We start from the raw sequence: 23,539 nt of genomic DNA, 5'->3' as shown, positions 1-23,539 counted from the left end.
CTCAGAAGAGAAGTAGATATAAACCTGAATGCTTTCTTATTACATTCCCCATGGTAAATTTGCCTGGCAGGTAGTCTACACTGGTCATTGCTCATGCTGTGTCATTTTATTGGGCATTATAATGTCAGCTCCCTGAGGAGCACTATTCCAGGTATAGAGGGGAATAAGAACCTCAACAAATATGCTGCTTGTGCAGATAGCAAAGTGCTTCCATTTTTGTATTCATTTTTGCTAGTTATGATTTCAGATAGTGGCATTTCTGGCTTTGATTCCAAGTTCTTATCTGGGTCCTGAAACCACCACGACATGACAATTGTATAGACTTTTTATGACTGTAAATTTTGTGTTGTTTAAATCTAGACATTAAATAGAAATAGTTTATTTTTCAAATGTATGCCATTTGTAATGGTTTTTCTCTGCTAAGATAGAATTTTTTATCAAGAAAGGGATGGAAAAAACATTTCAATTTACTCTTTTTATTGATTAATTTTTAAATTAATAAGTTTTATTGTGTATATTTGGGATATACAACATCATGTAATGGGATACATATATATAGTAAAAAGGTTACTATCAAGAAGCAAATTAACATATCCATCATCTCACATAGTTACCCATTTTTGACTGTGTGTGACAAGATCAGCTAAAATCTCATTTTATCAGGAATTCCAAATACAGTACAATTTTATTAACTATAGTCCTCATGTTATACATCAGCTATCTACACTTGTTCATCCTATATACTTGCTTTGTTGTAACTTCTAACCTATATCTTCCCAATTCTTCCCTGAACTCCATAGTGACTGTTTTATTCCCTCTGTATATTTGACTTTTTCCTTTTAAGATTCCACATATATTGCTGGGCAAGCAAGGTGGCTGACACCTGTAATCTCAGCACTTTGGGAGGCTGAGACGGGTGGATCAAGAGGTTAGGAGTTCAAGACCAGCCTGGCCAAGATGGTGAAACCCCATCTCTACTAAAAATACAAAAATTAGCCAGGCATAGTGGTGGGCGCCTGTAATCCCAGCTGCTTTGGAGGCTGAGGAAGAATTGCTTGAACCCGGGAGGCAGAGGTTGCAGTGAGCTGAAATTGTGCCATTGCACTCCAGCCTGGGTGACGAAGTGAGACTCCATCTCAAAAAAAAAAAAAAAAAAAAGATTCCACATATAAGTGGGATCATACAATATTTTTCTTTCTGTGTCTGGCATATTTCACTTGGCATAATGTTCTCCAGGCTCATCCATGTTGTGGCAAATGGCAGGATCTCCCTTTCTAAGGCTTAGTAGTATTCCATTTTGTGCAAGTGGGTATGTATATATACATATATCCATGCACACAAACACACACAAGTGTGCGCACACACACACACAAACATACACACACACCACAATTTCTTTATCCATTCATCCACTGATGAACACTTAGGTTGTTTGTAATTCTTTGCTTCTGTGAATAATGCTGCAATAAACATGAGAACACAGATGTCTTTATAAGGTAGTGATGTCCTTTTCTTTGGGTATATACCCAGAAGAGGGATTGTGGGGTCATATGGCAATATTAGTTTTAATTTCTTCAGGAATCTGCATAATGTTTTTGATACTAGCTGCACCAATATAAACTCCCTCTAATAGTATACAAGGATCCCTTTCTCCATGCCATTGCCAACACTTGTTATCACTTGTCTTTTTGATAATAGCTATCCTAATGGGTGTAGTCTTATAATGGTTTTAATTTGCATTTCTCTGATGATTAATTATATAGAGCACCTTTTAATATACTTGTGGGTCATTTTCATGTCTTCTTTGAAGAATTTCCTAATATTTTTGTTAGGCATTGAAAGAGGGAAAAATGCCATAGTAAAAAAGGAATAGTAATATGAGAAAACAGTTCAGACAATAATGGATTTAGTCTTCAAATGGAAGGCCACATAAAGATTCACATAGCATATATCTACTTTAAAAAATCAATGTTGACTTTTTCTACTTGTTGAAGAGTGTCTGTTTTATAATCATTTATTCAGTCTGAAAAATTATTTAATGCTTACTAAAAGCCAAGGACTATGTTAAGCATGAAGGAGACAATTATAAAAAAGACATAGTCTCTATATCAAGGAATCATAACCTAGCGGGGAAGGCTAATAAGTGAACAGACAATTCTAATTAAGTAGGATATAATGAAGAATAATATGCTGATGATACACAGAAAACCATATTTGACCCAGCTCTCTATTGCATTATAAATAATGCAGAGTAAGTATATTGTAGTATGTTTTTATAGTTTTCCATAGTGTTGTGATTTGAATATGGTCCTCAAATTTTACATATCAGAAACTAAACTGTCATTGGAATACTATTAAGAGGTAGGGTCTTTAAGAGGTGATGAGGCTATGAAGGCTCCACCCTCATGAAGGGTTTAATGGTGTTATCAAGAGAGCAGGTTTATCTCAACAGTTCAGCCCCCTTTTTCTGTCTCACATGTTCACTTGCCCTTCTGCCATGGAATAATGCAGCAAGAAGGCCATCACCAGATGCTAGTACCATGCTCTTGAATTTCCAAGCCTTGAGAACAGTGAGCTAACCGGATCTAATTTATAAATTACCCAACTGGTAGTATTCTGTTATAGCAGCAGAAAATGCATTAAGGTACACAATCTTCCTTTAGTTTAAAAGATTTAAGATAAATAATTATCCATAAAGATAAGATGGGCTTATTTTATGTATTAGCATATTGTACTAAAGCTCTTGATTATGGGAATGATAGTCTCCAAAGTGTGGTTATTTTTTTAACCATTAGTATGAAGATGTGGCAATAATCACTCAGACTTACAATATCTTTTGCAAACGACCACACATTAATCATACATTTTATGTAAAAACAGCATGTTTGGAATGCAGGCACAGCTTCTGGCAAGTCTTTTAGAGCCTACCCTGTGCACACTACGCAAGCACACCTCATGTAACCAGTGTGCTACTCCAAAACTCCTCCTATACAGAAATTCAGAATCTTCTGTTCTTTGGAAGCCTATTTATAATATGAAGCAGAAATCATTGTAGCAAAAGTAGAATATATGGTATTTCTATATGATATATAAAGTTATTGTCCCAGATGTTAGAGTCATATTTATAATAATACTCATTTAATACATCTTCCAAAACTTTAGAGAACAAAATTACTGGGTCGCTATGGGACATCCTGCAGTGAACTGCAGAGAATCTGTATTCTAAGACCTTATCATGGACTGTAGCCTTGAACGAGTTAAATCCTATCAATCACTTTACTAAGAGAACTAGTATTTAATAAAATTTAATCTACATATTCATCTATCCATCATTCAACACAAATGGCATTTGTTGAGCTCCTACTATGTTCTGGATGCTGTTTTAGACATTAGTGTTCCATAATGAATAACATGTTATCCCTATTTCCAGGGAGTTTATTTATGCCATATTATATGCGGTAGACTTAGTTATGATCCACTATGTGATAAGTATTATAATGATTTCTTAACATAGTGCCACAGAGACACTAGAGGAGAAAGATAAATTCTGTCTCTAAAGGCAGAAAAATTCTTTAGAGAGGAGGTCACTTTTGTACAGATTCGTGGAGAATGTGTCGAAATTTTGCAGGTTACTATAGTAAGGAGAAAATATTATGATATAGGGTATATATAACTCATCTATATGTTTTCACTTCTATCTTTTAAGAGGCTAGATGACAAGGAAAAACTATGCTTAGTTGTTTTCTGGTCATCTTGTTTTTGAGATGGCTGAATAGGGACATTGAAAGCCAGTTCTCCTCAGAAATAAGATCAAAGTTACTGGTGAATGGACAAATTCTGAGTGATAAACTGAGGGAAGTGATCCAGGACCCATCAGAGTGTGCATGGAAAGAGGCTATGGTACAGAAAAGGAAAGCAGCAAGAGTCTGGCAGAGATTGATCCCTGTGAAACTGGGAGTCCTGAGAAAAGGGTAGGTGGGAACAATTCTTTGCTTCCATTACCCCTCTGACCATCTTCTAACAGCCATCTCTAAACTACTGGGAGGCCCTTCTTCCCTCATGGCCAAGGGTGACATTATCAGCGGTGATTTGAGAACTGCCTGGAGATAGAGACCCAGGTGGCTAGCTCAAACAGGTGTGCCCACATTGCTCTCAGAACTGAGCTGAGATGGTGGGGCACTATAATTGTCATGCACCCATAGTGGAACACTGTCCTGTCCAGCAACTCTTCACCCTTGAGATGCTGCTCCACTAGATCTTCTGCAAACACACCCCACAACCTGCTCAGACTTTGGCAAGTTCTGGAGGCTGGTGGGCTCTGCAGAGCTGTGGGATCCTTGGAGATCTAACCCTTGGCATAGGTTGCCCTTATGTGACAAGGGAATACAGCCCACCAAAGCTTTCTCTTGGGACAAAGGAAATGTAGCCTGGCACTAACTGCTGTAAGAGGCAGCACCAATGCCCAGGAATGAACATGGAGAGAGGGATCATCTCCTGCCCCTGTCCTACACTGTTTCAGACACAGCAGTGGCTCTTCCTGCCAGAGGCTGTTGAGTACACATGTTTTGTGGTGGCTCCACTGCCATTAAAAGTGTGCTCTGTGCCTCTTAAGGTTTCATGAAGGCTAGGGGCCAAATCTCCCTCCCTACAGTGAGTGGCACCATCCCAGCAAAGGGAGAGAGAGAAGTTGCAGAGTTTCTTGCTCTGATTTAGAGGAAGAGGCTCTCCTCTGAGGATATTTTGGCAGTACTTGTCAGAGGGCCATACCCACAGCCCACAGTCACACTGCAACAAGAAACCAAAGGATAAAATCTTTATGAAATGAAGATAATGATCCCTGAAATAGCGGCATTATAGGAAAAGAGATTGCATTCCTGTTGTCTCAGGAAGAGGAGTGGCTGCAACTGTCCTGCCTACTACTGAGATATCAGTTCGAGATATCAGTTCAAGATATCAGTGCACCTCAACACAATCTCTTCTTGCCACTCCTGCATCCAGGAGGGTGCTTCTCGTCTACACAAGTCTATCTGCCAGCTTGTAAATACCATCTACTGTACTACAGCCTGAACTGTACTACCAAAACTATATATATGCATACCTATATATATGTGTATATATATACATATATATGTGTATATGTATGTAGATATATAAATATAGATGTGTATACATATACATGTGTATATATATGCTATGAGAAAAGCTCAGTGCTAGTCCATGACATAAGCTCCCTGGTACCTCCACACCCTCAGGCCCACAGGAAATAGGATATCAGCTGTTACAGCCAATAGGTTACTACAACAAGCAGCAACTGAGGAAACCACTACACAAATAGTCATATTTGGTTTCATTTCTGGGTGCTTTCAGGGAGCCGAAGTTCTATATAAGTATAGAACCAAAGTTCTACAAAGTTACACTACAGTCATACCTTTAAGAGAAAAAAAAGAATAAAAATCTCTTCCAAATGATGGCAATTTCAAAAATGAAAAGTGATAGCTCCCTCAGATGAAACAAAATGAGCGCAAGAACTCCAGCAGTAGAGTGTTTTGATACCTCCAAAATATTGTACTAGTTCTCTAGCAATGGATCCTAACCAGATTTAAGTGACAATAAAACGACAGATAATAAACTCAAAATATGGAATGCAAGGAGACTCGAGAGCCAAGAGAAAGCTAAAACCCAATACAAAAAAAAAATCAGAAAAAGATTCAGGATATAAAAGATGAGATAGCCATATTAAGAAAAAAACAACTAGTATTGCACAACTGGAATACCCACTAAAAGATTTCACAATACAGTTGGAAGAGTTAACAGTAGATTAGACCAAGCAGAAGAAAGAATTTCAGAGCTGGAATACCAGTCTTTCAAATTAACCCAGTCAGACAAAAATAAAGACAAAAATAATTTTGAAAAATAAACAAAGGCTTTGAGCAATATGGGATTAGTAAAGCAATCAAACCTTTGACTTATTGGTATTCCTGAGGGAGAAAAAGAAAAAGTAAGCCACTTGGAAAACATATTTGAAGGAATTATTAAGGAAAATTCTCCTAATCTTGCTAAGAGGCCAACATCTGGGCTTGAGAAATTCAGAGAAATTCTGTGAAATCCTGTACAAGATGACTATTCCCAAGGACTATAGTCATCAGTTTCCCATGGGATCCCTTGGGGGAAAGTGGAAAAAACCTTAAAGGCAGCTAAAGAAAAGGGTCAAATTATCTATAAAGGAAAACCCATCAGACTAACAGTAGACTTCTCAGCAGAAATCTTAATGTCACTTTTAAAGGAACTAGAAAAATAAGAATAAGCTAAATTCAAAGAAATAATGAAGCTAAATCCAACAGAAATAATGAAGATCAGAGAAGAACTAAATGAAACTGAGACCATAAATACACAACAAGGATCAATGAAACAAAATATTGGTCCTTGAAAGGATAAACAAAATGGGCAGGCTGTTAGCTAGATTAACCAAGGAAAAAAAGAGAAAATCCAAATAAGCACAATCAGAAATAACAAAGGTGACATTACAACAGAAATACAAAATATCCTCTGAAACTCTATGAACATCTCCATGAACACAAACTAGAAAATCTAGAGGAAATGGAAATATACAATCCCCCAAATTAAACCAGGAATAAATTGAAATCCTTAACAGACCAATAATAAACTAGGAAATTGAATCAGTAATAAAATCTAGTAACCAAAAAAGAACTGAACCAGATGAATTTATAGCCAAATTCTACCAAATGTAGAAAGAACAGTTTATACCAATTTTATTTAAAACATGCTAAAAAATCAAAGTGAAAGAATTCCTCCCTAATTTTGTGAAACCAGTATCATCTTTATCCAAAACCCAGCAAGAACACAACACAAAAGAATACTACAGGCCAATACCCTTGATGAACATAGATATAAAAATCCTCAACAAAATACAAATGAGCTGAATTCAACAGCACATCAAAAAGATAATATGTCACAATCAAGTTGGTTTTATTGCTGAAATGCAAGGATGGTTCAACATATGCAAATCAATAAAAGTGTTTCACTACATAAACAGACTTAAAAACCATTTGATTATCTCAATAGATGCATAAAACACATTTGTTAAAATACAACATTCCTTTGTATTAAAAACCCACAACCAGTAGGCATCTAAGGAACATACTTGAAATAATAAGAACCATCTATGACAAACCCATAGCCAACATAAATCTGAATGGACCAAAGATGAAAGCATTTCCTCTAAGAGCTATAGCAAGACAAGGATGTCCACTGTAATCAATCCTATTCAACATAGTACTGGAAGTCTTAGAGCATATCAGGCAAGAGAAAGAAATAAAAGCCATCCAAATAGAAAAGTTAAATTGTCTCTGTTTACCAACGACATGATCCAATATCTATAAAACCCTAAAAAATTTTCCCCCAACCCCCTAGACCTGATGAACAACTTCAGCAAAGTTTCAAGATGCAAAATCAATGTACAAATTATTGTATGTTGATTAACAATATTCAAGTTAAGAAGTAAATAAAAAACTCAATCCCACTTACAAAAGTCACAAAAAAAAAAACTAGGCATACATTTCACAAAGTAGGTGAAAGATCTCTACAAAAAGAACTACAAAAGACTGATGAAAGAAATCATAAATGACACAAAAAATGTTGACACATTTCATGCTCATGGATTAAAAGAATCAATATTGTTAAAATTACCAATACTGCCAACAGCAATCTAGAGATTCAAAGCACTTCCTGTTAAATTGCCAAGCTCATTATTTATAGACTTAGAAAAAACAATTCTTAAATTCATATGGAACCAAAAGAGAGCCCAAATAGCTAAATCAATCCCAAGCAAAAAGAACAAAATCAGAGGCAACACATTACCCCACTTCAAACTATAGTTGTAGTAACCATAGTTGACAGTTATAGTTGACAAAGTAGCAGGTTTCTGGTACAAATATTGACATCTGGATCAATGGAACAGAATAGAAAGCCAAAACATAAAGCCACATACCTACAATCAACTGATCTTTGACAAAGTCAAGAAAAACAAAAACTGAGGTAAGGTCACCCTATTCAATAAATAGTACTAGGAAAACAGCCTGGCCATTTGCAGAAGAATAAAACTGGACTTCTGCCCTTTTATCATATACAAAAATTAACTCAAGATGGATTAAAGACTTCAATGTAAGACCTAAAGCTATAACAATCCTGAAGAAAAATTGGAAAAACACCCTTCTGGATACTGGCATAGGCAAAGAATTTTTGAGTAAGATCTCAAAAGCAATTGCAACAAAAGCAAATATGGACAAACAGGGCTTAATTAAATGAAAGAGCTTCTGTACAGAAAATGAAATAATCAACAAATAAATAAAACCTTCAGAAAGAGTATATATTTGTGAACTATGTCTCTGACAAAAGACTAATATCCAGAATATATAAGGAGCTTAAATAAATCAACATGAAATATAACAACCTCATTAAAAAATGTGCAAAGGACATAAACAGACACTCCTCAAAAGAAGACATACAATCACCAAACATATATTTAAAAAAAGGCCCAACATCAATAATTCTCAGCAATAATCATCAGAGAAATGCAAAATAAATCCACATTGAAATATCATCTCAAGAATGCCGAAAAAAGGGAACACTTATACACTGTTGGTGGAAATATAAATTAGTTCAGCCTTTATGGAAAACAGTATGGAGATATCTCAAAGAACTAAAAATAGAACTACCCTTCAACCCATCAATCCCACTACTGGGTATTTATTTATCCAATAGAAAATAAATTGTTTTATCAAAAAGACACCTGCACTTGTACGGTTACTGCAGCGCTATTCACAATAGCAAAATCATGAAATCAACCTAAATGTCCATCAACAGTGCATTGGATAAAGAAAATGTGGTAATTATACACCAAGGGATAAATAACGTGCAATCATAAAAAGATTACAATCATTCCCTTTGCAGCAACATGGATGCAGTTCAGAGCTATTTTCCTGAATGAATTTACATAAAAACAAAAAATCAAATACCACATTTTCACCCTTATATGTGGGAGCTAAATGGTGAGTATACATGGACATAAAGATGGAAATAGTAGTCACTGAGGACATCAATAGTGGGGAGAGGTGGGTGAGATTGAAAACTACCTATTGGGTACCATGTTGACTATTTTGGTGATGAGTTTATTAGAAGTCCAAACTTAGAACTTCTAATGAACTCATTACCAAAATAGTCAACATGGTACCCAATAGGTTTTTCTCAGCCAGTATACCCATGTAACAAAACTGCACATGTACCCCTGAGTTGAAAACAAAATTTTTAAAAATACAACATCTCTATGCTTAGACTGCACCATCTTATCTTCCTGCAGAATCTTTCACTGGGTTGTTTTACTAGTGTGATAATGAATTGTCATAAGAAATGGCTATATGAAAAATATGACTGCATTACTTTTAAATTTTTTTTGGTATGATGTATTTATTTTTCAACATGTTATGTTTTACAAACATTTTCTTCACACGCTTAGTAAGTAGTCATTTTTTTTTTAGTAACTGTTCTAACCTTTTTCTATTTTCCTTAATTGAGATACAGTTCTACTTCTCTTTTATTTCATTTCACAGATAAAATAGATTCTAACAGGTGTGAAAACTCTCAAAGTTCCTCTCATTGAACCACTAAGTTTTATGTATTTTCATTTGTCTTTTACGTTAAAGACTGACTTTTTTATAAGAGCCTTCTAACAATTCATTTTCCAACTCTTTATTTGGAACTCCTTTGATCGAATACTATCTCTTTTAAAATTGGTATCTTTCTAACCACTGTATTATTCAGCCTTTGAAGTATGTAAACCTTTTTATTAAAAAAGAAAAAAATCTCCTTCAAACCTGGCTTTTTCTGTTTTCTTCATTTACTTCCTACAGAAAAAAATGGGTCTTTATCTGTGGATTCACTTTCCTCACAACATAACTCTGTACTCCAATTAAGTCTGGCTACTGCCCCTATTGGTGTTCTGGAATTTCTATCCATACAAAAACCAATGTTTTTCCAAGAATTAACAAAACCAAAGTCTACTTTTAGTCTTTGGTATTGGTGTAGGTCTTAGATATAAGCAATAGAAACTGCCTCTTGCTGAGATAAATTGAAAAGAAATTTATGAGAAAAACTTTGAGTAGTTCACAGAGCCATCAAGAGTGCTGTGGAGAAAGGATGCGATAATGGAGAAGGAACAAAGGAAATTAACAGGACTGATGGCCAAATACTTTAGTTAAATGCTAAGAAACACTGGACCCTTCCACAGCCACTGAGTGTGAATTCTTAGATATCTCTATAAATTTCCATCCTCTGTTGAGACTCAAATTCCTGAGTGGAACATCCAATTGTCTGAGTCTGGGCCACTTGTCTTTTGAACCCTGCATGCTCTAGTTTCTCTAGTGGGGACATGGTCCTTTGAACTTCACATGAAGCAGAAATTTCCCCCAAATAAAAAGCATTTTAAGGATGTTGAGAAACAAAATAAAAATGTTTCTTCTGTGATCACTCTGTGGCCTTTGGTACCATTATTCAACTTTTTCTTGAAATATTTTCTGTACCTGATTTCTAGATAATGCTCCTGTTTTTCTACTCTTTGTGTCTCCCTATCACCAAGAGGTTAGGTATAAAGCCTTTATCATGGTGTTGAATGCCCTTTATGATACTGTTATTGATTTGAGGCATTATATGCCCCTTTCTTTTTCAGCTTCCCTTTCCTCTGCTCTTTATCAAGTACCCTTTTTCTCGACATAGTTAACTACGTTTAATTACCTCAGCATGCCCTTTAAGGAGACATTGGAAATGATTTTCTTCCTCTTTGTCTTTAAATGTATTCTTCCAGGTTCAGATTAATTTTGTGAAGCCCTCCAGGACCATTTCTGAGAAGAATTAATAACTCCCTTCTCTTCCTTTCCTTGGTACTTTAGCGTTTGACTTCTCTTTCTACTAAATTCCTCATGGGGAAACCATGCCATGTTTATATTTAGTCCAATGTTAGTTGAAAGAATTTTGAATCATCTTAAATCCTTTTTGGATTCCTCCTGGATATAAGTTTTATGGAAATTAAAAATCATATTCCTATGATTTTCCAAGTTTTCAGTTATTCAGAATATCATTGTTTCCACTTATTGTGCATAGCCAAAACACTCTTGAAGTATCTTTCTCCCAACAATCTGGATGAACTTCCATAAACAAAGCTGAAGGTGTGCTGAGGAGGGCACTATGGTGAATTGAGGAGAAGAGCCTCTTTCTCTTGTGCTCCTACGATTTTCTAGGACAGAATAAATTTTCTGCTGCCAACAGCCTAATGTAATAGCTGGCATAAAGTTTAGTAGTGCCTTTTCAAAACCAGCATAACAAAATTCTGGATGGGAAGTACTCTAGCAGCTGCTACAAATGCCCTTAAATTGCCACCCATGGATAACTGTCAGAGTTGTGCTGACGTGTGCTGGCCATGTTTTATCCCTTTCCAGACTACAGATGAACAGAACCTCCTACCATAATTTGGGGATTTTTTTTTATCACCTACATAATTTCTGTGTCTCAGGTAGGAAGCCTGAGTATCAAATTTAACTTAGCATCAAAATTAATGCTAAGTATTTGAATTTTATCCCATACTTAACCTGGTTCTTTATCTATCATCTATGTCCTGAACCCAGAAGAGATATTTTCTGATGTTTGTTAATTATTCTCTAGCAATAAATTGCTAAGTAATTTTGAAAGATGTAATGCACTACATGGAGTATGTAATGTTGATCTTTGGATGAGGAAATATGCATGGATAGGGAGATTAAGGTACCATCCATACAGGAAATGATGTGAAAACAAGCTGTAAGTCGGTGGGAATGATCTTTAAGAATTAAGCGGTTTTAAAACTTAGGCATTAACTTCAGGCTCTAAAGTAACAATACAGATATATCTAAATCTCTAGATGTTGTGCATTCCTGAAACGCCAATGATAAAGCATGTTTCTGTGTAATTCATATGTTTGTATTAAATTCCAGTTTTAGAAATATAGACCTAAACAGCATACATAAGCTCTACAGAAAGAAAAAGGAGAGAGATGGTAAGAAAAAAAGATGAAAGATAAGTATAGTAATATACCAAAACAAACAAAAAGGTTAAAGATGACAGGCTCCAATCAGCAAACGTAGAAGCATATATGACCTTTATTCACTCTATTTGACAATGGTTGAATATGGCAGTGGGAGCATGGATGTCTAGCATGGGCAGCCAGCAGAATTCTGGTTTTAGTTCTGGCGTTAGAATTCTCTACTGCTTAAATTTTGCAAATTCAAATTTTTAGAAAAGAATGTTTGATTTTATGGTATATTAGAGGTCTTCTAGTCTCACAGAAAATTCAGATGATAAGTATTTTTGTTTCCTAGGTCACAAATGGTTTCTAACAAGTTATAAGTAATAATGAGAAAACCATTGCTATTCTTTGATTGAGTCAAACCTTTGGGATACTATTTTGTAAAACTGAAGGTATTCTTGTTTTCATATTAATTTTGTTGATCTTAGTTTGTCAGAAAAATTCATGAAAGATTGAAGTGGGGGGAAGAAAAGACTATTGGGTATTCTGTCCAGTGTTTTTATTGTCTTTAAGCTATTTTACATCTCTATAAGGTTGATGATACAGGTAGAAATCCAAATAATTTATTGTCTGTGGAAGTGTAAATTACATCCCCCTGGAAATGCAGGTTATACTTGCTCTATGAGTATGAACCAGTTTTTCATCGATTAAGCAAATTTATTTCAGCATTCCTCATGTTCTACATATGTGTAGTTCTTTGATTCCCCTTTTGCCATTGGTAACATCGTATTGGTTCCCTCATTATTTAGTGAATTAAAAAAAATCTTTGGCACATGTATTCATTTTATATTGTGGTGTATGTTACCTCTTGAAAATGAACTTTGTTTTTTTATGTAATTTTACCAGAAATAGCTTAATATTGAGCACCAGATTGGTTCTCTTTCTCCTTGTCTCCCACAAGTATTCATTGGGTACATACTGTGTTCCAGATACTTTTAGACAGACTAGGTATATAAAATGTAACCCGAACCTGCCTGCAACATCTGCGTTTTAAAATTATGGTTTATAATGGCTCTCACATAAGCCAATAAAACTATACAGGGTAGTTAAAAAAATAAAAGAATAAAGCCTGTGGGTTTACGTAGACTTGGATTCAAATTCATATTCTACAGTGTGACTTTTGGCAAGTTACCTAACTTTTCTGAATTCCATTTTCCTTATTCACAAAATGGGTTATACTAAGACCAACCATCAAGTATTGTTGTGGAATAAGATAATGTTTTTTATGTGACTTGCTTTGTACTTAGAAGGTGCCTGGATCTTGGCAGATACTCAGTGAATGTTGATTCCTGTTCTGCATCCTTTGCTTTCAACCTTCTTTTTAAATTTGTTTTGGCCACTGCTCCCTATATGAGAAGTTATTATTGCTGTTTCTGTTTTACTGATTCTGGAACGACTAGTCCAATCTCAATAAACAAGAATCTGGGATATTCAAAGTCTCAATTCAGTAGCCGGCTCAATGAGCCATGCAGGCCTAAAACAAGAAAGAAGTTCACAATCAGGAAAACCTCCAAATGCTAAAAAAAACCACCCTTATGTTTATAGGAATATTATTGTAATTTTTAAAATGTGATTATAAAAATGACCCCATTGCAGGGTACATAATGTTAATCTACCTGAACAACTACAGATCAAAATTTGTGCAAGCCAAATTTGCCTAGTCAGATTCCTAAAAGCAAATGCACCCCTTTCTGTTCTTATGGGCCCCTCAGCAATTATTTACTCAGTTTGATGCTAAATCTTCTTTTTATTTTCCCTCTAGCTCTGCTTATCAGTTCTCTTTTATCAGCCAGACACATTTGTACCCTTCTCTTACATTCTTTTTGTGGGTAGTTTAAAATTTTAAGTTATTTACAATCCAAATGAATATTTAATAGAATATTCATTATGCACCTTCTGGTTGCCATTTTCCTATTATTGCAGTGACACTGAAGGATGGTGAAAATGCAAATGCCTATTCCTTGTGTGTTTAATCTAGACTCCTTGTGTTCTGATATATCTTATCATTTTGTTTGGTAATTAGACTTCTCTGATGATGTTGTAAAATACATATCAGCTGTGAAGGGAAATGTCATTATTTATCATTACATGGTGGGGAATATACTCATTTTTCATTGCCCTTACCTGGGAAGCAAGGACAAAGTGATATAATTTCAACTTGGAGGCCTGTGCTTGATGTGATTCTGGGATGGAACAAATAGCCATGAAATGACTCTGAGGATGTTCAATCATTCTCTTGCCAGAGCTTGCTGGCGTCATCTTAGTCTATGAAGTATAGCTTTCCAGGCTCTTAGCTTCCCCAGGAGCATGCACAATGAAGGGGAAGATTGTTCCCTATTACACATCATCTTATAAAGGGTGAGGACTGGGACCAAAAAGAAATGAATTAATGAAGGGGGAAATGCCCTTTGAAGCAAATGGGCATAGTTCTGAAATTATCGTATTTATGAAGCAAGGTTGTTACCTATATGAGTTGGAGAATAACTTGTGTAACTGCAGTCCTGAGAAAAGGAAAAAACAAGCCTTGTCTCAAAGATTTCATATCATAAGGAAAAAAAACCCAAAAAACTAAATGTTGGTGGGAGGTCATTTGTTTCTAAGAGAAGGCAGTCTCACTTTTTGTTGATTCATTTAGCTAATACCTAGTGAGTTCCACCTAAATGCCAGATATTCTCCTAGAAGTAAACATTATTCTGAAATTTGCTAAGTTTGGAGAAAAACTTTATTCTAAAATAACTAACTCATTAATGATATTATATGTATTATATATAATGATATATATATACTATATATAATATAGTATATAATGATATATATATACTATATATAATATAGTATATAATGATATATATCATATATCAAACTGATATTATATTTGGTATATATATGTATCATATATATATCATTAGTTATCTCATATATATATATTTTTTTTTCTCAGTATTTATCAGGGATTGGTTCCAGAACCCTACCCCCAGGGTATCCATGGATGCTCAAGTCTCTAATATAAAATGGTATAATATTTGAATATTATAATATATGCCATATATAATATGGCATATAACTTAAAACATCCTCCTATATACTTTAAATAATCTCGATATTGCTTATAAAACTTAATAAGATATAAATGCCATATAAATAGTTGTATGATTTAGGGAATAATGACAGGAATAGAAACTATGTTCAGTACAGAGAAAAACCATTATTTTTTCTGGATATTTTCTATCTGCGGTTAGTTGGATCCACAAATGTGAAACATCACATTCATAGTGTGCACCAAGTGTATATGTATATCATAATCCCTTTGGTTATTTGGTTCAATATTGTATTTTTCTCTAAGATTTAAAATATACTTATTTCTTCCTAAGGGAAAGTGATTAATTCTATCACCATGTAGGTAATATACCCTTGCTGCACAATATACCTTCATTGTTCATAAATGTATTATAAATATTATCCTCCATACAACAGAAGAAGCCCTAAAAAGCAGACAGTTTTACATAAACTGCTAAGTAATTACTACCTTCTTTAGAGATTTATAGAAATCTTCCAGAAAGGTATCCTTGCCTATCCAAGAATGAGAAAGGAACTGTGATGATCTGCCTCCGAAGAAAACTATGGATGGCCACAGGGAAGAGAAGTCATTAATTACCACTCTACTCAGGGCTGCAATGGTTTATTATGCTTGCTGATGATAAGTGCTTCATTAGTATTCTGTGTAATTTAAATGGGTGACTACATAACAACTGCCTGGAAGAATGTCTGGGACTTGATAAACAGGCAGTGATCTTGTCATGACTGGTAATTGCAGTCCCTTTATAATCTCAGTTTTATATACCCCAATCTTTGATTAGCACCTCTTCTCTTTACAGGTTACTGTATCTAATTCTCTACATTTGACCATCCTTCCACCCCACTGGAATCTGCAATGCTTTGATCTTATCGCCTTTTCACTGTCTCACCTTTTCATGGTGTCCTTTTCCTTTTCACTCAGCTTAATTGCTCTTTTCATTCATTATAGTCATCCCCTTCATATAGAGTTAATTATCTTGCCCTTCTCTCTGTCATACACTTTTGTGAAACTCTAACACTGATTAAATCTAGCATAGAGTTGTTTGGCCTTCTATAGATGAACAGAGCAGACAAAAAAATAAAAACAGCATGGCTGACTCTTTTCAGTTGAAGTTCATGATGCAAATTAGAGTGGACTGGACTTCTAATGCTGCTTGCCAATGACTGGATTTTCCCATCCAATCACTTTTCCAGTTAGCTATCTTATAGTATCTCTCTTTCCTCAAATCTCTAAATTTTCTTTATTCATCCTCAGTCTCAGCTGTTCACTTTCAGAAAACGACTTTTACAACTTTTCATGATCATATTTAACAACCTGCCACAGATTCTAATATATTTTACCTGCCACCTGTTGTTAGAAATGAACTGTTCCACTTTCATCTAAGAATGGCCTCCTAGTTGGTATGCAAGACTCCATAACTTCTTCCTACTCAAGGATGTGGTCCCAGCAATCACCTCCTTTTCCTGCACTGACAATTATTTTGTTTTTATTGGGTCATTCCCAACAGCATAAAAATACTCTGTTTTTGTCCCATTTTGCTCAAAACTCCCAACCTCACCTTTTCCTTCTTTTGCAGCACAACTTCCAGCAAGAGTTTTACATACTTCTAAATATAAAATGTCTTTTTACATATTTCTAAAATCTTTCTAAATGTATTTCTGCTAATTATATATTTAGCAAGAGTATATCTTTTTGTCCTTTCCTCCCAGTCTAATCTCGAACCCACTTAGTCAGGCTTTTGCCCCCAGTCACTTTACCAAAACCATGCTTGCCGTTATTCTCTCCTCAGCTTGTTGACCATTCTGTCTTCATTTTATGTGAACTGTCAGCCACATTTGATAGACTTGATCATTCTTCCTTCAAATACTTGGTTCACTTCTTGCTCACAACAGGACATTTTCCTGGTTTTTCCACTATGTCCCGGGCTACTTTTCAATTTCCTGTGCCAGTTTCTTTTCTTTTTCCTCTCTGACTTAAACTTGTGCATCTGGGCTCAGTACTTGATTTTTCTGGTTTACCTTTATCAGCAATTGGCAAACTAAGGCCCATGGTCCCAAGTCCAATTTGTGCCTGTTTTGATAAATAAAAGTTTTATTGAGTCACAGCCATGTCCATTCATTTGTGTGTTTTTTATGGTCCCTTTGATCTACATAGATATATTTCATTAGTTGCAACAGTCGTTAAAGCCTAAAATAGTTGCGATCTGGCCCTTTACAGAAAAAGCTTGCTGACATTTCTTCCACACCTACTTCCTCTGTGACTGAATTCAGTTTCATGATTTAAATACATGCTGTACATTGATATTTCTCCATTTGTATTCAGATGAGACATCTCCTCCAAACCTCAGACTTAGAAATCCAATTGCTGATGAGAAGTTCACTTGGACGTCTAATAGTCATCTCAGACTTAACATGTTAAAAAGGGAACATCTAATCTTCCTCTCCAAATTGGTTTCATCTACAGTATTCTCATCTCAGTTGAGAGCAATCCTATCTTTTCAGCTGCTTAGGTAAAAAACCTTGGAGTTATCTTTATCTTTCTGTTGTATCTTATATCCAATTTGTCTGGAAATCCTGATTGCTCTACCTTGAAAATATATACAGAATCTGACCTCTTCTCCCTTTCTGGCACAAGTCATCAAAATTTCTTTCCTAGATTACTGCAATTGTCTTCTAATTAGCTTTTATGATTCTATCCTTGCTGCATCTCCTATTTGTAGTATGGAAGAAAGGATATTCTCTTAAAATACAAGCTTAATGATGTCATTCCTTTGCTCATAATCCTACACTAGCCCTCCTCTCATTCGGAATAAGAACCAAACTCCTTGCGATGGCAGCTGAGTCCTACAAGGCCTTGACCCCATGCTACCTCTCCAAAGTCATGTCTTATTTATCCTCTTTTTGTCTACTCAACTTTAGCCACTCTGGGCTGCTTTCTCTTCCTTTAATATTTCAGGCATACTCTCTCCAGAGATATTCTCTAGCTTTTCCTCATACTAGGAAAGCTCTTCCCTTAAGTATATTTGCATGGGTTGTGGGTCAAATATCACTTTTTAAATCAGACCTAACTGACCACTTTATTTAAAATTGCACGTTTCCCTCCTCTCCAGCTTTCCTTATCATCCTTACCCTGATTTATTTTTATTCATAGCTCTTATTATCTTCTAATACACGGTGAATATAAAATTTAATCATTTTTTCCTTTTTTTTTGAGATGGAGTGTTGCTCCGCCGCCCAGGGTGGAGTACAATGGCATGATCTTGGCTCACTGCAACCTCTGTTTTCCAGGTTCAAGTGATTCTCATACCTCAGCCTCCCAAGAAGCTGAGATTACAGGAGCCCACCAGCACACCTGGTTAATTTTTGTATTATTATTTTAGTAGAGACAGGGTTTCACCATGTTGGCCAGGCTGGTCTTGAACTCAGGATCTCAGGTGATTCACCCACCTCAGCCTCCAAAAGTGCTGGGATTACAGGTGCTAATTATTTTTTCTATCTCACAACTCACCCCAGAACATGAGCTTCATGAAGAAAAGGAATTTTTTTTGTCTTAAAAATATTAAATCTTTCATATGACACATAAAAATTGTTATAATCTTTTTCACTGTTTCCACTTAATATATATTGCTAACATTTATCCATAAAAAATATTAAATCTTAAATACCTAGAATAGTGCTTGACACACAGTGGATGCTCAGTAAATACTTATTGTCTAGACGAATGATAGAGTTAGCTGTATTATAATTTACATTGCTCAAAGAGATATAAAAATATTTTTGGTATATATTAATAAGGCACAGTATTTGAATTTTTAAATGCATTTTCTGCAGTTTGGGGTAGATATTTCCAGGTTGTTTCACTTGAGGAGTGAGGATTAATGTATTGGCATTTGAAGACTTCAAATGTTTCTATCACTAAGTCTCTGTTATTGGTATCATAGGTTGCATTAATTTAGAGTTCTAAATAAAAGGTAATTTGGAAGAATAAGCATTGAACTAGTAACTAGATACTTGCACAGTTTCATTTTATCTTCTTATTTTCCACAGGGTGATCAAACATGATGTTTCTAAAACACAAAACTGCTTCTGTCTGAATGCTCCTTATTGCTATGGCCTGAATGTTTCTGTCCCCTCAAAGGTCATATGTTTAAATCCTCATCCCCAAGGTGATGGTTTTCAGAAGTGGGGCCATTGGGAAGTGATTAGATAATGGGGATGGAGCTTTCATGAATAAGATTACTGCCCTTATAAGAGATGCCCCAGCAGAGAAACTCTTCACCCCTGCTGCCATGTGAAGTTAGAGTAAGACGGTTGCTATGTGTGAGGAGGTAGCCTTCACTAGACACTGAATCTGCTGGCACCTTTATCTTGGACTTTCCAGCCTCCAGAACTATGAGAAATAAATTTCTGTTGTTTATAAGCCTATGGTACTCATATGTGGTATTTATAGCAGCCCAAACAGATTGAGATGCAGATACAAAGCCTTTTGGTTATCCCTTTTTGTTTTGAATATAAGAAAACATTCCTCAGGGTCTGATGTTTACTTGTATTTAATTTAGCACTTCACTTTTGTTTCAGCCATATCAATCCACTTGTAGTTCCTGGGCCACTCCACCATCTTTCATATATGCTTCTTATTTTTTCTGGAAATTCCAACTTGCTTCTCTTATCAGAATCATTTTATATGGATTATCTCAAATGTTATGCTTTCTCCTAGAGGCAGTCTTGGATCTTCTCTGTAGTTAGTCCTTGGTATTCATAACAGTTATAGTATTGTTTTATTTATTTTCTTTTCATATCAACTGTTCATTGAGATTTTGACTAATCAGTAATTTCTCCATCTTTTATGGTGTATATATATACATATATATATATATATATATATACACACACACATATATACACACACACACACAAACACATACTTACAGAAGAGTTTCAGAAATAGTACAGTTTCTATATACCTTTCACCCAACTTCGTCTTACGTTAACATCTTATATGACCACAGAACATTTACCAAGATTAAGAAATTAATCTTAGTAAAATATTAACTAAATCACATAGTTTATTTGGATTTCATCAATTGTTTTACTGAGGCCTTTTTTTTTCTTTCAGGGTCCAATTCAGTGTTTAGTTTTCATGTTTTCTTATTTGTTCAGTTGTGTCAGTTGCTCAGCCTTTTCTCGTCTTTTCATTACTTTGGTTTTTGTGAAGAGTATTGGTCTGTTATTTTGCAGAACATTTATCAATTAGAGTTTGTCTGATATTTTCTCATGATTAGCTTGAGGCATATGTTAGTGGAAAGGATCTCACAGAGGTGATGTGCGCTTCTCAGAGCATCTAACAGAAGTTTCACAGTGTTGATATATATCAGCCATGATGTTAACCTTGGTTAAGTGCCGTCTGCCAGGATTCTCCAAGCTTTACAATTTTTTCCCTTTGTGATTTCTAAATATTGTGGAATAGATATTTTGAAACTATGCAGATACCCTGTTTCTCCTTAAACTTTGCCCACTAATTTAGCCATAATTGGAATTTTCATAAAAAAGAATACCATGGTGTTCTCATGGTGATTTTATACTTTATTCATTCTTTCTACATTTCTTGACTGGAATTCTTCTGTAAGGGAGTGTTTTCCTTTATCTTTTATGTATCTATCCCAGTATGGACTTAGGGATTCTTCTAATTTATTGAGTTGGAATTCAATACTCTCATTATGTATTTTATTTTTCAAATTGTTCCAAATTTGTACATTGAGAGTTTTTTCAGTGTTAGCTCCCATATACTAACATATGACACAAAGCTACATTTACTTCTGTGTCTATCTCTCTGAATTACATGTTTTTAAAAGACAGTGAATCTGTATTGATGCTTCTGACTTCAATCATGCCCCACAGAGTTCACTATGACTCTATCTTTCTGTATTTTTCAATGTCTTTGGTTCAGTGATAAGAAACATAGCTTTCATTGTACATATTTACCTATTTGTTCATTCCTAGCATACAAATAAAGTAGTTTGAGAATTGGTAACTTGTACCCCTAATAAAAAAACAAATGTACAACTATAGGATGGTGTTTCAGCATAGTTAGTCTTTTCGCCTTTAGCTTTACAGTACCCTGTCAGAAGACTGTTTTCCAAAATTACTTAGTTCAGTAACCTTTCCCCCATCCCCTTTGTGCAGTTACATAATTAATCTGTAATACAATTAGATTCATTTGTCATGGTCTGCATTTCACCTTTCCCTTGGCATCCTACTTTCAAATACAGACATACCTCATTTTATTGCATTTTTCTTTATTGTGCTTTGCATTACATTTTTAATAAATTGAAGGTTTATGGCAACCTTGCATTAAGCAAGTTTATCAGTGCCATTTTTGCAATAGTATATACTCACTTTGTGTCTCTATGTCAGTCACATTTTGGTAATTCTCAAAATATTTCAAACTTTTTTTTTAATTGTTATAACTATTATGATGAACTGTGATCAGTAATCTTTTATGTTACCATTGTAATTGTTTGGGTGCACCATAAACTGCACCTGTATAAGACAGCAAACTTATTCCATAAATGCTGTCTGTTCTATTGGCTACACTGACCAACCGTTCCTCATCTCTTTGGACCTCCCTATTCCCTAAGACAGAACAATATCAAAATTAAGCCAATTAATAAACTACAACGGCTTCTAAGTGTTCAAGCGAAATGAGGAATTATATGTCTTTCATTTAAAATAGAAAACTAGGAATGATTAAAGTTAGTGAGAAAGATACGTCGAAAGTTACTATAGGCTGAAAGCTAGGCCACTTGCACTAAACAATTAGCCAAATTGTGAATGCAAAGTAAAAGTTTTTAAAGGAAACTAAAAGTGCTACTCTAGTAAACACATGAATGAGAAGAAAGCAAAACAGGCTTGTTGCTGATATGAAGAAAATTTGAGTGGTCTGGGTGGAAGATCAAACCAGCCACAACATACCTGTAAGCCAAAGCCAAATCCAGAGAAAGGTCCTAATTCTCTTCAGTCCTATAAAGGCTGAGAGAAATAAGGAAGCCATAGAAGAACAGTTTGAAGACAGCAGAGGTTGGTTTTTGAAGTTTAAGGAAAGAAGCCATCTCAATAACAAAAGTTTAAGGAAGAAGGAGCAGCAAGTTATCCAGAAAATTCAGCTGAGGTAATTGATGAAAGTGGCTATATGTAGATAAAAATGCCTTCTATGGGAGGAAACACCATCTAGGACTTACATAGCCTGGCGGAGAAGCCAACTCCTGGCTTCGAAGCTTCAAAGGGAAGGCTGACTCTCTTGTTAGGGGCTAACGCATCAGTGGCTTTAATGCTTATTTATGTTGGAGTCTGAAAATCCTATGGCCTTTAAGAGTTTTTTTTTTTTTTTTTTAATATTACTGCTCATTGACAGTGCACCTCATCACCCAAGATCTCTGATGGAGATGTATGAGAAGATTAATGTTTTCATGCCTGCTAACACAACATCCATTCTGCAGCCCAAAGGAGTAACTTTGACTTTCAAGTCCTTATTATTTAAGAAATACATTTTATACATTTGTAGCTTCCTTGGATAGTGATTTATCTGGTGGATCTGGGCAGATAAATTGAAAACCCCTGGAAAGGATTCACCATTCTAAATGCCATTAAGAACATTCATGATTATGGTAGAAGGTGAAACTATCAACATTAACAGGAGTTTGAAAAAAGTTGATTCCAACCCCTATGGGTGACTCTAAGGGGTCTAAAACCGCAGTTCAGGAAGTCACTGCTGATGTGATAAAAATAGCAAGAGAACTAAAATTAAAAGTGGAGCCCAAAGATGTGTCTGAATTGCTGCAATCTCATGCTAAAACTTGAATAAATGAGTTTCTTTCTGTGGTTGAGCAAAAAAAGTGTTTTCTTGAATTGGAATCTGCTACTCTTAAAAAACCTATGAATAGTGTTGAAATGATAACAAATAATTTAGAATGTGACATAAACTTAGTTCATAAAGCACTGGCAGGGTTTGAGAGGATTGATACTAATTCTGAAAAAAGTTCTACTGTGGGTAAAATCACATCAAATACAATCATATCAAACAGCATCACATGCGACAGTCAAATCTTTTGTGATGACATGAGTCAATCAATGCAGCAAGCTTTATCATCTTATTTTATGAAATTGCCACAGCCACTCCAAACTTTAGCAACTACTCTCCTACTCAGTCACTAACTATCAATATTGAGGCAAAGCCTTCCACCAGCAAAAAGATTATGACTTGTTGAAGGCTCAGATGATTGTTAGCATGTCTTAGCAATAAAATATTTTCAAATTAAGTTATGAATATTGTTTTTT

General features: G+C 35.1%; 1 long non-coding RNA gene across 1 annotated transcript; it reads right to left on the bottom strand.

The window, feature by feature from the left end:
* Positions 1-13,390: 13,390 nt before the first annotated feature.
* Positions 13,391-21,642, bottom strand: LOC116563706. Its single transcript, XR_004274531.1, has 3 exons — positions 21,521-21,642; positions 16,486-16,487; positions 13,391-13,401 (listed from the first exon to the last, which is right to left on the bottom strand). It is a non-coding gene; the product is annotated as an uncharacterized LOC116563706 (long non-coding RNA).
* Positions 21,643-23,539: the final 1,897 nt, after the last annotated feature.

Source organism: Sapajus apella, unplaced genomic scaffold (assembly GCF_009761245.1).
Source record: "Sapajus apella isolate SASKATOON/1434 unplaced genomic scaffold, GSC_monkey_1.0 scaffold36, whole genome shotgun sequence".
Taxonomy (NCBI): domain Eukaryota; kingdom Metazoa; phylum Chordata; class Mammalia; order Primates; family Cebidae; genus Sapajus; species Sapajus apella.
Note: the sequence above shows the minus strand (reverse complement) of the source record. Positions and strands in the feature narration are given on the sequence as shown.